The sequence below is a fragment of the Solea senegalensis genome, linkage group LG21, assembly GCF_019176455.1.
Source record: "Solea senegalensis isolate Sse05_10M linkage group LG21, IFAPA_SoseM_1, whole genome shotgun sequence".
Lineage (NCBI taxonomy): Eukaryota > Metazoa > Chordata > Actinopteri > Pleuronectiformes > Soleidae > Solea > Solea senegalensis.
Genome location: NC_058040.1, coordinates 13,940,824 through 13,957,865, shown reverse-complemented (window position 1 = coordinate 13,957,865; position 17,042 = coordinate 13,940,824).

The following is a 17,042-nucleotide window of genomic DNA, read 5'->3' as shown; positions in this document are numbered from 1 at the left end:
AAGTAAACAAATCCTAATAAATGCAGTGAAAAGAAAGTGAGCCACAAATAATAAGGGAACTAAACTCAAAAGAGCAGTTTATGCAGGAATAATTGACTAAAGCTTGAACTAACTTTTATCCAAGACAGACAACTAAATTAAATCTACTAAAATAATCTTACAAGAAATATTGAGTTTAAGCAAAAATCAATTAGAATAAAAACCTTAACTCTCTCCCAGGAAGGACAGACGTAAAATAAAAAAAAAAACGTAAAATTTACAAAGAAAGCAGGAATTATAACCTGAAAATAATAGAACAAAGGGAAATGGTCACAATAGCAGTAAAGGTCTTTCGCTAAAACTAAGGAAACAAATGTACAGAAAAGGTTAACCACACAATTTAAATACACAGAGAAATGAAGAAAAGGAAAAAAGTCAAAAGAGTCTTTGTGTTAGCGCTCGTACTTGGTCAATAGAGCTCCACTAGCTGACTTTATACAATCCTGTCACGCAATACCCGGAGCCAAAACTACACCATTTTGGCAGGAAGCTGTTCAAAATCCATATACATACATATTCAGTATAAGTGGCAGCATATACACGGGGCAATATGTTAGGCAATTTGTCTCTTTACTTCATAAAAAGTGAAGAAGGTGTAAAAGCTGCAGTCTCCCAGGAGGGGACAAGCAAACCGCAGAGCATTTTTACTTCACCCCCAAAGAACCTGAGAGAGGGCACAGCGTTGGATCACTGGCATGAAAAACACTTATATATGTATATATAAGTATATATATAGCGAGCGGAGAAGACGCAGCGATGGGAATCTACAGGCAACGGATTCTGCTTGTGTGATCACTTCTATATCAGCGACAGAATCCAACGTGTACAAGCTTTAAGATGTCTAAATCATTCGCCCAGAGTGTAATGCATGTTCTGGCATGTTTCCATAATAGTGTAAAGCACTGCAGGGGCATCATAAAGGTCAATCATATTCAGCGTGACAGGATCTGCGATATATTGTTCGATCATCGTGGATTTAAAGTGCTCAGTGACGGCATGAAACTGCTCCTGGAGCCGGTCCTTGTTGTTGTAGAACTGTTTTCCTGCCAACATGGCGGTGTAAACAAACTCAGCCACATGGCACGCGCCGCTTTAATAACCTGACTCTGATCCCGACTCTGATCATTCTCACTCACCGATCCTAGAAATGAATGACTGAGTGCTTATACACGCACATTAAAAAAGGCCAACCACTGGCAGTTTAAAATTAAGTGTTACCAATAAAACAAAACAAAACCAAACTAGAATACTTTTATTATGCATAACCAGAAGTGGCTCCAAAGGGGAATTTATCCTCTAAACCGTAATCCACAAGTGGAGAAGCAGAAGTCCACACTTTCTCCTTGTTTTCAATGAAAATCAATAATGCATACTTGCTGGCAGGCTCAGCCGTGCTTAGCAGTGATTTCGCGGACGGCTAAACTCAGCAGTCGGCAGGCATGCGGGCATGCAGGCAGCCGGGAAGCAATTTTGTCACATTGCTGCTGATGAGTCCCCAGCGAAGCGGCGGCGGGAGTCCAGCTGTAGTCGCCCGGCGCGTCGACTCCCTCCCCGCGTAATCTCGTCGCAGCGAAAATGGCTACAATTAAAATGCACGGATCAGGTATCAGCTGGTTTTTGAATTATTCATGTGATAAATGAACGTGGTGGCCTTCATGCAGACCTCCAACTCTTCCTCTGTAGCACACGTGCACAAACATACACACTTCACCTACTCCTGGCACCTGCTTTTACTTTTTTTATTTATTTAGTTTTTAACTATGTTTAAACAAGACCTTTCATTATCAATTAGAATGCCATGATAAAACATATGTGGTTAACGGAGAAGTGATTTTAAGCCCCCCCTAAACATGAACCAGCTAATTAAGCAGGCAGGCAGGGGTCGGGGTTTACTCCCAGTGCAGTGCAGCTTTAATTGCCTTTTTATTTTCATGATTAAAAGCCGGGTGTTATATAATCGTATAATGCTCAGTGGGTCGAGAACAGTCGACAACCGGTGTGATTCAGAGGGCTTCTCAGTGCTAGAAGCACCACCTCCGACAAGGCTTTACTGTAAATGCTTGTCGTTCAACGGTGAATCTCACAAACTAAAAGCCCAGAGTTGTTTAATGTGGTGTGATATAAAATTTAAGTCTCATCCACTTCATTTGTTCGTCCACTTCTGCCACAGTTATTGACTTTCTCGGCCTCAGTGACCTCGGAGTGAAGGTTTTTAGACCCGTATTGAGCATGTCAAGTCCCCGAATGCAACCTTTTACAGCTGCCATGCGATTAAAAAAAAAAAAAAGCAACTTGTGATGGATTTCCCGCCGAGTGATCGTCATTAAATGTCACGAAGAAAACAGGTACAGTTCAACATGGCTTTACAGCACGAGCTTCTCTGCAGAAGGAAAGAAAACAACCTTTACAAAGTAGAGGAAAAATGAATAAATCTGACATATCAGAGCTATTTATAGTTCCTCTTTTTGTTTTATATAAACAGCATAGTCAGTCACAATACATGCCGCATGTTAATTGCCAATTAATGTTAATCCATTGTGACTCCATCACTAATTGGTAATTTAGGCCTACTTATTCATGTGCAAAATCAATTATTTACATTATATTAACTTCTCCTGAGTTTCTGACGACTCCAGTTTTATTCATCTGCCGTATCATTTTCTGATGCTCCTGGTGGAATTGAGATTTGCCTGTAAAATTATAGCTCTGCAACTACTAAATGTCTTATAAATACTTTCTGCTAAGGTGTACAGATCAGTGTAGGTGTCACCAGGTCAGAGTAAATGATAATGACGGATTATACTTTCCGCCTAAGCAAAGGTCACGTCTTTTAAAGTGAATATAATTATCTAACAGAAATGTTGAAAGTCACATCTGGAACCAAGCCCGAGAAGACAAAACAGTTCAGAAACTATTTCATATAAACACAGAAATGTTGGATTGAAAGATGACTGTGTTCCAGGTTGTCTTCTATGTTCTCAGTGAGAAAGAAATGGCCAAAGAAAGAAAAGGAAAAACACAGTTGAACCCTGTGGACTCTGGTTTTTCTTTGTGCTTGTGTTGTTAGCATGGAAATAAAGTGGTCATTTTTGCATGCTTCACCTGTTCAGGGTGGATCATACTCACTTTCCTGTTGTTTTGGTCCAAAAGACACAATGATGTGTGTGCTTACCAAGAAAACTTGCTTGAGGTTCTGTAGGAAAGTCTGCAAGTGCCCACACATACAAACGTACATCTCGGAGGAAGGGGGAAAAAAAGAGGGCGATTTCCTCGTGAGAAATCCCAGATGCTGCTGCAGTGGAACGTCAGCTCGAGTGTGCATGTGTGGAATGCTGCAGCGATGTTGACTTTTTTAAGTGCAAACAGAACCGCAGACACTTACACGCATGCAGAACATGGTGAGTATCACCACACCCTTATGTTGGTCCCTATATAGGCTGCACAGACCACTGTGGAGATGATTGAAGGGCGCTTTCATAGTTCATACCTGTATTTTGTTCAGATTTAGGGCGTAATATGTTACGATGCTACAATTTTGTGTGACATTTGTGGATCCCTGGATGGTGATATACCAGTGTTCAGTATCTAGGGGAGGAAAAACAAGTTACATATGAAAACACCCTACATTTACGTAGTAGGGACCCAAATTGACCTTTGTGGGATGTAGAGAGTCTGACCCCGGCTGTTGTGTTTACTTGGAAATGTATGTTATAGCAGTAAATAGGTTCTTTGGAAATACTTCACAGTTCAAAGTTCACTTGGCTCGTTTTTATGAACAAAAATAAAATAAAAACTGTCTTTTTTTGTGACTTCTGCACAAATATTGCCACTTTATATCACTCCTAAAAATGTGATATAAAATAAATCATGACTTTGACTCAACAACACATAAGAAGGTTTTAAAGCCTGAATATGTGACCTATAAAGAGTACACAGGCCCAGGATGTCCATATAAGGAGTTGAGTGTTATTCCCACGGCAGTTTACCATGGGAGCACCTGCGGCACATGAAGGGTTAAACAACGAGCTGAAGAATATACTGCTTTAAAAAGCCACAGTACCACAATGACGCGTCAAATAGCTCACAATGAAAAATGATGATCATTGCTGCTTTGAGGAATGACTTTGACACAAATTAAACTGGACAAATATGCAAATGCATCGTTGTTCCATCGTCACACAGGACACTGCCCTGAAGTGGGGGGTTTATAAGTTTGATTGGTGCAACGATTGAGACCCCACTCTCCACTTTCTGCCACATTTCCACCTCACATCCATTGTCACTAGTTGGCATAAATAAAACCAAACGATTTGATTGCTGCTAATGCTAAACAGCTCATACCCTTGGGAGTCCTTCACAGTGGCACAGCACTGTTCATTAACTTCTCTGTCAGTGCTGTAATTGTGTGATTTGTGAATTAAATTGTGCGCACGGCGAGGCACAGGATCACTGACACCAGAGAAATTGGGGTTGTGGCAGAAATGGAAGCGGAACATTCTTATTCTGGACATGCAAAAAAGTTCAAGACAACAAACAAACGAACAAACGAACCGCCCAAAGAAGTTTTCTCTCAGACCAGCGCATTCATCTCATACTGTTAATGAGGTTAAATGTCCGTAGAAGCTTCTGTGGCAGCGATCACCTCTGAATTTTAACATTATCTTTAGACTACAATCCATTTACAATAATCTTTTTTTGAACATTTCTTTACTTTTAAATAAGGATTTTGTATTAAAGTGGTCGACGGTTCTGTTTATTCATTTTAAATTTGTTCAAGTATTCATTAAATCAGTTAAAAAGTAACCAAAAAAAAAAACCAAGTCATCTAATTAAGTTTAAAACTGTACAAAGTAACTTTTAAATGTAAACAAATGTCCATTACATTCAAACATTGTCCAATGAGGTCACAAAATATTGATTAAGCTGCACACTCGTCTCTCTGTTTCTCAATAAAATGTTTTGAGATCTAATGTTCAGAGGTGGGGTCACATGATTTGGGGGACACAAATCTTGTTTGACTCATTTTGGTAAAAGACTCGACTCCACTTAGACTTGAGTAAAATTACTCAAAATTACTTATGGAATATTTCCATTTTCTCAAATATTGAGGAGTTACCATCACAATAAGTTAAAAAATCCAATCAAACAAAGGAAGTCAGTTGGTTGCCATTTTTTTTAACCTAATATATATATATCTATATATTTATAGATATATATATCTGAAATACATTTCCATTGAATGTAGGCCTAATGTCAGTATTCTTTACATTTTAGAATCTGTAGTTTTGTTTTTTATTGTCATTTTATCTCATTTTATCTTTTTTATACAAACAATTCAGTTATATGCGAGTCGTTACACTGTGTGGTCTAATACAGTGTTTATGTTACAGATTAAACTTCTAGATGTGTTAAGACTCGCTTGATTCTTGTAAGAATGACTTTGGACTGGCTTGTGACTTGAAGATTAAGACTCGTGACTTAGTCCCATCTCTGCTCATGTTACTCCACAACATCCGTATGAATCCATATAAAACACAAACGGTGAGAAATACGGCTTCAAACAGGTTAAAACACAACCTGTGAAATGTTTCAGAAGTAAGTTCTACTGCTAAAAAGCTCAGTTGTTAAGTGTGTCTGATGATATTGCTTGCCTCATCATTTATGTTCACAAACACCAAACAGAGGGAGAACATCAACAATATCAACAACAACAACAAAACAAATCACCAGATGTCACATACTGCAGCTTTAAATATGGAAAATCTTTCTCATTATTCACCTAAAATTAATATGGGGACAAGTTTTTTCAGTGACTGCACAAAAAATGCTCTATTCCTCACAAGATTTAGTAACTCTCTGCACCAAAATGCCCTTAAAATATGCACAGCTTCCTGTTTTTTGTTTGTTTTTAAAAAAAAAGACGGAGGCACACTGGATATGAAATGTAGATTAGATGAGTAAGGGAATCGTACAAGGTCTCTGTCTGTGTTCACCATATCCCCGATGTGTGATGTGAATGTCAAAATACTCCGGCTGCAACTTGTCGTGTACACACACACACACACACACACACACACTGAAGTACGAGGAAAATACAATATACTGGCCTGAGCTGCGATGGAAGGTGAGAGCAAAATGTCAACAGCCTTGAGGTTTGTCTGTCAGATACAGATGAAGGCTGCTGGAATTCCCAGTAAAACAGATGAAATTAATATAAATGAAAGTGCAATAAAGTCCACCCTGTACTCATCTCACACTGGATATTGTGACATAAAGGATTACGAGTGTTCTCTGTACGACTGACTGAATAATTATGAGGATATTTGTGCTGCAGAGAGGTGTGTTGGCTCTTATTCACATGTTCTCTCTCCGACCGTCTGCCTCGTACAGTTTCATTAAGTCTCGTAACAAGCTGCCAGCACAACTTACTCATGATTTCATCTTTTGCATTTCATTTCAGGCACATTGGAGTGGAATGGGACACTCGGAACATTGCTTTTCTTTCTTCCACCGCCAGTGGATTAGTAATGTTCGTAGCAATAATAGCAGCATCCAAAGGCTACACATGACATTTAGCAGCAGAACAAACAAAAAGCTGAGAAGTCGCATGTCAAAACCAACATTGGGTATTACGGTAATTTCACTAGCGCTGTTGCAGGGAGCCGGCGAATCGACGTCTTTGTCACCAGAGAGGAGAATTTATACTGTGCAAATTTCAAATTTAACATGCAAAATCTGTTGTTTATTTACAACGGCAGTGTTTTTCTTCATTTGAAATAGTTAAGACCTTATTTTAACGTGTAGTGAATTGTAAATTCACTTACATTGTCTGTCTGTCTGTAAATAAGTGCCAGATATATGTTATAATGGGCAAAAGTACTTAGTCACAGGACATATTCTGGTCCTTTTATGGTTAAAATAAGCAACATTTTGAGGGTTAGGTGTTAAAGGGTTAAGAACGTCAGTGAGTGCCGACTCAGCGGCTACTACTTTCTTTAGTTCCGGCAGTAAAATCAATTCTTAGTAACATTCATTTCTAGATAACAAAAGAAACAACAGGAACATCCTGTACAAAGGAAGAACATGAAAACAGTAAAGAAAAGACAAGAAAACACAGATTTTTTATTTTAGATTCTATCTTCCGTCTTCTCTCCTGATTATGATATCGTGGTTTAATGCTCTTCTGCTTCTTCCTTTTTTTTAAAACATACACACTAATTTGACGCAGGATGCGGGTGTAGAAATATTTACTATTTCTTTGGGGGAGAAAACAGTGAATCAAACATTTATTTTCACCTGTTTTGGTCCAAATCCAGGAGACAAAGAGATCAAAAGGCAAGTTTAGTGTCATTGTCAGCTCTTTTTTTGGTGCATATTTATTTTATCATTGTAAAGCAGACCGCTCACACTCTAAAACTGTGATATTTTCAGTTGCCCAACGTCCTTCCGCAGCTAAAGATCATTCATAAATCAATTATACATGGGCAGATTTCAGCTCTAAATCACAGCGTGACAGACGGGGGAGCTGATGACACTTCAGAGGACACGCTGGCCTTAAAATGTCATTATTAAAATCAACTGTGTCTGTTCCGGACACTTGTTGGTGAAGTGACAAACCTCACACAGGTGCCGCCGCTGCACAGCCACCTATATGTGTGCCCGTGCTTAATCGTAAATGTATGATTCATCGCTCCTTTTACACTTCTGCTTGGATTTGAGCACGGTTGTCATTTGAGGCCACATGATTACAGCAAACCCTGAACCGTGGCTCAAGGCGGCTCTTTCAAGACTGACATAAGCCAGCGAGTTGCCAGCAGATGATCCTCGTTGACTCCAGGATGCGGCGATGATCGCGGCCGTGACAGACGCCACTGAACAAATTTCTGTCCACTTTTCTGGACAGAAATTTGAATATTAAGGTTGTGGTGTGTAAAATGTAGCAACTTTTATTGGTGAGGTTTCATGACGCAGCAGAAAAGGCCTCAGTATGTAACGTTCCTTTGGATCTCGGGTCCACTGAAGGCTTTTCTGTGTGAAGTTTGCATTTTTTCCCTGTGTGTGTGTGTGTTCATTTAACCTTTATTTAATCAGATCAAAATCAAAATCTCTTTCCTGAGGGTGACCTGGACAATTTTGTGTCCTTTTTGACACTGTGTAAAGTTGGTTTGACATTAAAAATCTAAAAAAACACACGCAGGGGTTACCTGGACACACAGGTGTCAAATTGGTGGCTCGTGCGGCCCCACGATCAATTACATGTGGCCACCACTTATGTATTATCATGTCGTAATGAAAACACAACTGACGAAAGAAAATAGACTAGAATGGTATTAGTATAGTATAATACTAAATATATTAGCCAGCAACATTTTTATAATAGATATTTGGTTGTAATTATCACATTATCACCATTAAATTACATATATACTGTATATATACATATATAAGTATATATATATATACATATATATATAAATATACTACGTTTTAGATTTACTTACCTGTTTTTGCTATTACTAGATTCATATAGCAATCTAAATGTTATTATTGTGAAGTTTGATTGTTCCATATTCAAAACACATACTTTTACTTTGAAATTCTGTGGAATACGATCATGAATACCTTTATTGTGATATCATGACACAATATGTTTTCTATGTGTTAAAATTTCAGTGGCAGGGTGAGTCGTCTTCCAACTTGAAGGTTGTGGGTTTAATTCCCAGCTGTGTCCTTGGGTAAGTGAGTGGATGGGTGTGAAGCGGCGCTGAGTGGTCACCAAGACTAGAAAGGCACATTATTATTCATTCAATTACAAACAATTGTATTTCCAGCGAAGTGTGAGTGTGGCAAAAGTGAAATTTAAACCAACACTAATTACTGTAATTGTCGTTGTTTACCTTCGTCATGTGACGCTGATTGAAAGTGAGTTGGCCTCCCTCCGAAACCCCATTAGACTCGCATTGTCTTCGGGCTCCAAATCACTGCCTCTGCGTTCTGTGGAATGTTAAACACGCTGGATCCGTTCAGTCTGATAAGTCTGAGTGTCATCACTGTCACTGGTAACCTTGGCATAAGAATAATGCCTGGAGTGACACTCAAATGACCTGTGAGGGACGAGGAGCTAATTTTGGTTGTCTGTCCTTCTCTCTGTGCGTTTCCCTCTCGGCGATGATTGGCCCCCTTCCTTCGTGCGTATCTAGCTCCTCCACCTTTCTGGCTCGGGGCTTCTTAAAAGGAACTAATGTCCAGTCCCAGTAAATCTCTTCTTTTCTTAAAGCTCAGTCATACCTGTTCACTTTCTGTAATCTTTTCTCCTTCCCCATAATCACCTGTACTTGTACCTTTTTACCATATTCACTTTCATCCAAAGCTCGATTTACACAGTTGTGTTTACCTTTATTTACAACGGATTTAAACGAGTTAAAAGCAAATAACGAAAAGCAGATTACTAACTGTTTCATATATCCGTGTGCTGTTTTGAAGTAAGTTTCATTTCAGTGGTGGGAGACACGGAAGCTAAAATTGAATCTACAATCAAGAGCTTACGGACGGAGGCAACAGCACGACCGTATTTAACGTCCACATAATCATCAACATGAAAGCTGCTTCGACAACCTGCTCACTGCACAACCGCCTTTCTCCACTTCATGAGCCAACTGCGACTTTTTCAAGCACATTATTGAAATTTGGAAAAGCACAACCTCAAAATTCAAGCGCTCTCAAGATTTCAAGTACCGTGCATGAACCATGGGTGCCACACATGCCTCCTGGAGAATTGAGTGTGACAGCAACTGTTGTCATGGTTACTGTTTGTTTTTCCTACGCTGTGTACAAACATGTAAAGTGTAAATGACTGAGGTACAAATGGCAGTATGCGCTCTCATGCTGTAACAAGAAATGGGACAGAGTCGGATCAAAACCTAACCAGATTACAATTAGTTTCAAAATATTTGTCCGAACCAGGCCAGAACCCTGCCAAGACCGTATCATGTCTATTTTTGGACATTAAGCACAAGTTACCATATTGTCATAAGTTAAACTGACAGTTACCTATTGTCTTGACTAATTTTGGAATCTTGTCCATATTGTAATTATATATTATATATAATATACATGTATATATATATGTACATATATACATATATAATTTTTTTATATATATACATATAATGTATGTGTGATACTCACAAAATAAGCTATAATAATTTTGTTGAGATATCATTTATTTAGTTCACGTGAAAGTCACTATTTAATTTATTGTGTTGTTTTTGTATCAGCCTGTATTTTAAATAGAAACATAATAACATGCTGTTGCACCGAACAGACAGTAGGTGGCAGCACTGACCAGTAGAGTGACTGGAAGTGTCATAGTGCGTCGCGGAGATGGAGCTCATGATCCAGCTGAATGGAGAACGAGCAACATGTACTCTGCGTCGCTGATTTGTGTTTAACTTTCAGGTCAGTTATCTATCGTTTTTATGTGACTTAAAATGTTTGACAAGTTCTTACGAATCCCCGGTGAGGTGTAATTTGTGTGACAAGTGTTTTAAGTTTTTGAATATGTAAATGTCGTGGTACGTGACCGGCGCTTTTGGGAAAATGGCGTCCGCCGCCGTAGTCACTTTACTTGTGTTTGTTTCTGTCGGCTCCTGGGCATTTGTGCATTATTTTTATATATATGAAAATTAGTTGTGTATAATATGTTCGGATCTGTGAAAGATAAAGGTAATGTGCAGATTAGCCTTCGGTAAGGATGCACATTCCTAGTTTAAGGTCAGGTATTATAGCGGCGAGTATTGTCAGCCATTTTGATTTCGTTTCAGTCATGTTAATGTTTAATTGCAAGAAAGAAGAATTATTCTGTTTAATCAAGTACAGACTTGAAATAAAATGTACAAATACAATATAAATACTCTTGATGAAAGAGATAGAAATAGAGATGTTTAATAGAGATTTGAATGCATGATAGGAGAAAGATGAATGATTGTTTTGAAACAGATATTTGTTTTCTTGATTGTGTGAAAGTACATGAAACAGACATATGTGAGTATGTGATTAACAATGTGGTTATGACCAGTGTTTTAATGCAGAAACATAACAGAAATAATTCAGGATTGTAATTAAAATGTTAAAATGTCAATATGTAAATAAAGATAATCCAGCTGAATGGAGAACGAGCAACATGTACTCTGCGTTGCTGATTTGTGTTTAACTTTCAGAGGGATTGTCTATATATCTGTCAGCGGGGAACAAGCCGGGACCCGCTACATATGTGTACATATACGTATATATATATATGTGTATATATATATATATATATATATATATATATATATATATATATATATATATATATATATATGGTTTTTCATTCAAATGCTACTTTAAAACTGTAATGTTACTGATGTTTGGTGCTGAGCGGAACATGGAAGTGGAACATAGAAACATTTTATATTATATGAACAAATATTGATAAAGAAAACCAGCAAACTTACAGATAAGGAAAACATTAAAGAAATTTCAATTGTAATGAAAATAATAATGCAATAATCCAATGTTATGAAATGTTTAATTAAGGTAATATGGAAGTGTTTGCTTGCTTGATAAGATGTAGCAAGTGTCTATTGTCGAAAAGTGGGAACACTTACATTTACTTACATTTTAAATGCAGCAGAGGAACTTTTATTCCTCACTTGAACCCCCTTTGTTACAGTGTGTGCTGCACATTTGATAAAAAAGATTATTATATAGCCGGACATGTTGGAAATAAAGGCGATAACTGCAAGAAAGCAGATGAAAGCGTTGAAGACACATGGACATTCAGCCAGGGCAGAACAGGCAGATTCACTACACAAATGATGACACAGCAAGAAGAGTGAAAATCCCACTCAAGTGTTTTTTTAATGTATTCCCACCCACATGTGGCAGCACATACACCTCCGAGGCCTTGCTCACATGTCCTGCATTTAATCATTGCTCAGCACACATGTCCTCTTGATGAATGGTCGGGGAGGCTGGAAGGTTAAGTGAAGATAACGCAGATATAAACCTCGTTTGTATTCATTTGTATTACATTTGTATGTAAAGCAGGACACACCGTGAGTCTGACACTTGAGGCATTGTTCTTAAACTACAGCCATGAAAGAGAAAGGCATATAGAGACATTCCTAATCTGTTTACTTTGGTTTCAAACTACTGATAGAATCGACGACAGAGGACAAACTTGTACATTATATCTCACTAACAACTAACAAACAGAGCCCCCACTGCCTTCCAAGTCTCATGGTCTGTGGCTGTTTTCCAGGCTATAAGAGCTGGAAACAGAGTGTAAAAGAATCTAATTAAGCACCTTCCTCTAAATTAAAACACTAAGTGAATATAATTGAAAAGGTGCCTTTCTTTACATCGTTTCACATCGTTGTGCCAAAACTAACAGAAAGACCTAAAGTTTCAGTGTGTTCCAGGATTAGAAGATTAGTTAGTTGTTCATGTTTAATCTGCAAGTTGTTACAATATCAATGTTTTGGCAGTTCCTTTTTTTAAAATGATGTTCATCGTATGACTCTCTTTAAGACTGTTTTCCCATTTTCAAGGTTTTTGAACAGTCAATCGGAGCAACCGCCTCTCTCTGTGACCTTCCCCGTGATTGGTCAAAGCCTCCCATTTATGCTCTTCAACAGAGACCACGTGAGGTGAAGAGGTCTAGTTCTCCCTCAGATCACTTCATTTACTTTATGCTGAAAGGTTACGGTGGAATTATTGATCAATCACATGAGATAATGACCCGTTGAGGTCTTAAGGTCTTAAGGAGTGCAGCTCTGTCCTTGGATGCTCCCTTGACCCAGTGGAGGTGGTGGTCTCATCCCGCTGCAGGACACCATCACAGTTCTGGGTAGCTCATTCAGTGACAGACAGAAACATCCTCAATGTCTAAAGGAGCATTTTATAATATACTTATATACACAAGTGCAACATACATATATACAATATCTCATGTTCAATCGTTGTTTATAGTGTAAACCAAGGCCATACTGTCTATATTCTGGTAACTGTAACTATAATGTACATTCTATTTGAACGTTTTATAGTAGTATTGTTAATATCTTTTCTATATTGTACTTTCACACAATGTGGAAATGCACGTTTATTATTTATTATCTTTATTATCTATCAAGTGGTAACACCCAAATGAGGTTGATTCAAAATCAAAGTCAACAAGTTATTTAAAGACAAGTTCAGATAACGTGCCAACTTTAGTTTAAATGAACGCAATGAGTTGCATTTTTTTTATAATTGCTGATACCGAGAACGTAAAATGTATTCATTTTGAATAAATTGACTTCAATTAGAATCTAAATAGGCAAATCCTTCTGTAACTGGTTACAGAACAATAGCCGCTGTTCTAGAAAGCCACGCTTCGTACGTCCACCGCTACGTTATGAACAGTAATGTTTATTTGATGGTTCTCATGCAGATGCAGCTTTGTTTGTGTTTGTGTTTTGATGATGTGACGTGACACCACACCAGCTACGTTCAGGTTACCATGTACTCGACTCTCTCCTGCCTTCAGAGCAAGGCGGCTTTATTGGAAGACGGAGCTTTGAACCTGTTTGCAATCCCATTTGCCCGCGGTCACTCTGAGTAAGAGGACGTGTCAGCAGAATTCAAATAAAGAAAGCATCCAAACTCGAGGTTAATGACTCTCTGGCTCACTGTGTGTACGTGTGTGTGTGTGTGAACCTTCAGGAAGTAAGAAATTACTACAGAACACAAATGATGTAATTCTGAGGTGTATTCTCTAACACTTGCAGTTGATATTGGTTTCATTCACAAAGCCATTACTGGATGTATACTGTAGTAGAGTATACATACATAGTACTGTGTCACATGGGCGACATTTTCATTAGTAAAACTGTTAGAAATAACTGCTGCAAAAAAACAAATCAAAGTTTAAGTCAATAGATGGTAATATGATTCGGTATTGTTCAGAGATAGATGACAGTCTGGCTTAGAATTCCAAGTTCATTAAAGCTAGGGCTAGTAAATCTAGAAAAACGAACAAAAACAGGCTACAAGTCAACATAATAAGTCTTCGGCTGCTGCATCTGCTTCTGTTTTGCTTATTCCGGTCGCGTACTGCAGGTAGGCAGATCAGTTAGTGAGGGACGGACAGGTCTGCCAGTGCAACAATCCATGTGGTCTAAATCGAAATGATTGGACGTGTTTACAGTTCTGCAAGAGCTACGAATAAACTTGGTTAAAAAGCGCTTGAGAAACAAATTTGTCTCTCTTCATGACTTGTCATGGCCGAGGCATGATTGCAGTTATGGCAAAGTGATACCAGCATCAGTGGGAGGAAATAGAAAGTGAATATATAACAAGCTCAGCATGAGCTCTTTTTTCCCCCCCGAATGGAAGAATGGCACATGATTGTTTTGGTTGCAGCAGCCTTCTACTTTGTGACCTATTGCTCATGCGGCTCCACGTGTGTGGATATCACTCTTATCATTTTTCTCCCAGACTCAAACAAACTGCCTCCGAACAACAAGAGACAGATAATGGGAGAGAAGAGAGCAGCAGAGCACTGGAGGGAGACAGCGGTCAGGTATTAAGTACATGTACAGTCATACAGACACACACAATTTTTATCCAACATTTCAGATATCCGTTCAAACTTAAAAACCTTAAAAACCACTGAGCCTAGAAGCACATCATTCTGTTTGAAGTAATTACCAAGTTGTCCAACAGGGGGCGCTTTGAGCACGGCTTCACCGCCCTCCTTGCTCGTCTAAGTGGCACACACCATATAAGAGGATAGATTCTTAACTCTTCACAAATCAACTAATGAGTGGAAATGAAGAGTCGATTGAAACTGCAACTACATCAAACAACACGCTTGAAATTTCAAATTTCATGCACCTTGGGTTCTTCTCCCTCTTTATGCAAACGAGCAGTTGCAAACCTCAAAGCTGCAGCCTCTCTGCTGAGTCAAGTGTCCAATCCAGGCTCAGATGATTTCATACATCCCGAGAGGATGGCGCAGGTGGTCGTCATGGTGCTGCCATGGCAAATATACACACTCCTGGCATCCACGCGGCCAAGAGTCTTTCAAGAGGCTTTTACTATAACCTGGGTTTTTGTCAAGATACAGGAGACTCCTGCTCGGAGGTGATAACATGTAAAGATTCTCAAATTTGACAATTTGCTGCTGTTTTCTATTGTATTTCATTCTAAAATTGGATATATATATATATATACATGTGTATGTATATATATATATATGTATATATATATATATATATATAAATAAGGGTGTGGAGTGCTTGTCCTGCCAAAACAGGCAATGTAAACTTGCTTTGGAAAATTCAAATTCCACTGTATTTTCTGACATTTTAAAAGTAAGTTTTATAAACTATGACTGTGATTGCTTAAGAAAAAAAAGGGTATAAAAAAACTTTAATTAAGCTGATTTTTGTTGGCATTTTTAATAGTCTATTTTCACTTAAAAGCTATTTTTCTGATGACTTGTTTATTTCATGAATCTAATATTTTTTAATATTTAGTAACACATTATTTTCATTTTAAATAGCATAGCAGCAAAAAATAAACAAGCAATCATCAGATTTTTATGATCATGAAAAATCAAATAAGGAAACACCACCAGTTAACCCCACTTTGGACTTTCTATCAAAAACATCATTAATAGAATTATTATAAAATATTTATCCCTGTTTTTATGCAAGAGTGTGCACTGACATTGCCTGCAGCAGTCACCCGCCCCAAAAAAGAGCAAACAGGATAAGAGATTATATATTTCCCCAAACTCCTTACTTCAGTACAGAGTGCAAAGTGAAATAAATCATCTCATGAAAAAGGGGCCCGAATTGTCAAACTGACTTTTAGGAAACAGAGGGATCAGAGGATATATCCTGCAGAGTTGAGAAATGAATAAAACTAAACAAAACACAGCAGTGATGAATTGTGTTTGTGTCTTTGAACAGTGGATACTCACGATCATATAATCTGCTTATTAGGGAGCAGCTGAGCCTCCATTAGCAGCCTGATCAGTGTTGACTGATCCAGGTTCTGTTAATATACTGCGATGCATGGGTCAACGTGACTGAGTAACCTCGTGATGTTTGTTGTTGAAATGATGTAACATGTTTGTTTGCTGCGTCTTACACGCAATACTATCAGACCTGACTGAGGGAGTCCATCCTTTCAAATTACTCGAAGAAGAAACTTTGCATCAGTGCGTCTCTGTGTTTTTAAGTCGTACTGTCTCATACAAACGCAATGTTGCTGTTGCCTCTACTGCAAAAATCTACTGCAACACGTTAAATTATGTAATATTTACTTCATAAACAGGCATAAAAAAAAAACACCCAACAATTTAAACCCTGAATCAGACATCTAGACTCAAATTGTGATAAATACATTTAAATAGGAAATTGATTGCCTGGTCAATATAACAAATAGCTTTAAACGCATCTACTTGTTAAATAAAGTTTATTTTAAAGATTTTTTGAAGTTGTTTACACAAGGTTAATTACAAAACTTGTTTATGGGTAAAGTCCATGTCAAAGTTCAAATTAATTTAAATGTCACATTTCAAAACAAACCCTGTTGCCTGCAACAAAGTGCTTTACGTGCTAAAATAAAGTTAAAGGAGGCAATAAAATACAAAAAGCAGTCAAATACAATAGTGTAGAGCAGAGGTTGTTAAAGTTTTTATACCAAGTATTCACGTACCACTGGTGTACCACAGTTTGAGAACCATGGCTGTAGGGTATACACCACTAAGTGCTCTATAAAATAAAAAAAATGTCCACACAATGTAACAATTTGTGCAGCAATTTTTAAAAAGATCAAATCAAAAATATTTCATGATAATGAAAAACTGAAAATTAGTGCCATCATAACCCACCAGGGGGCTGTCATCCACACTCTGGGAATAAAGGTTTTAGGGGATTCATTAGCTGTACACTATCACAACTGGTAAA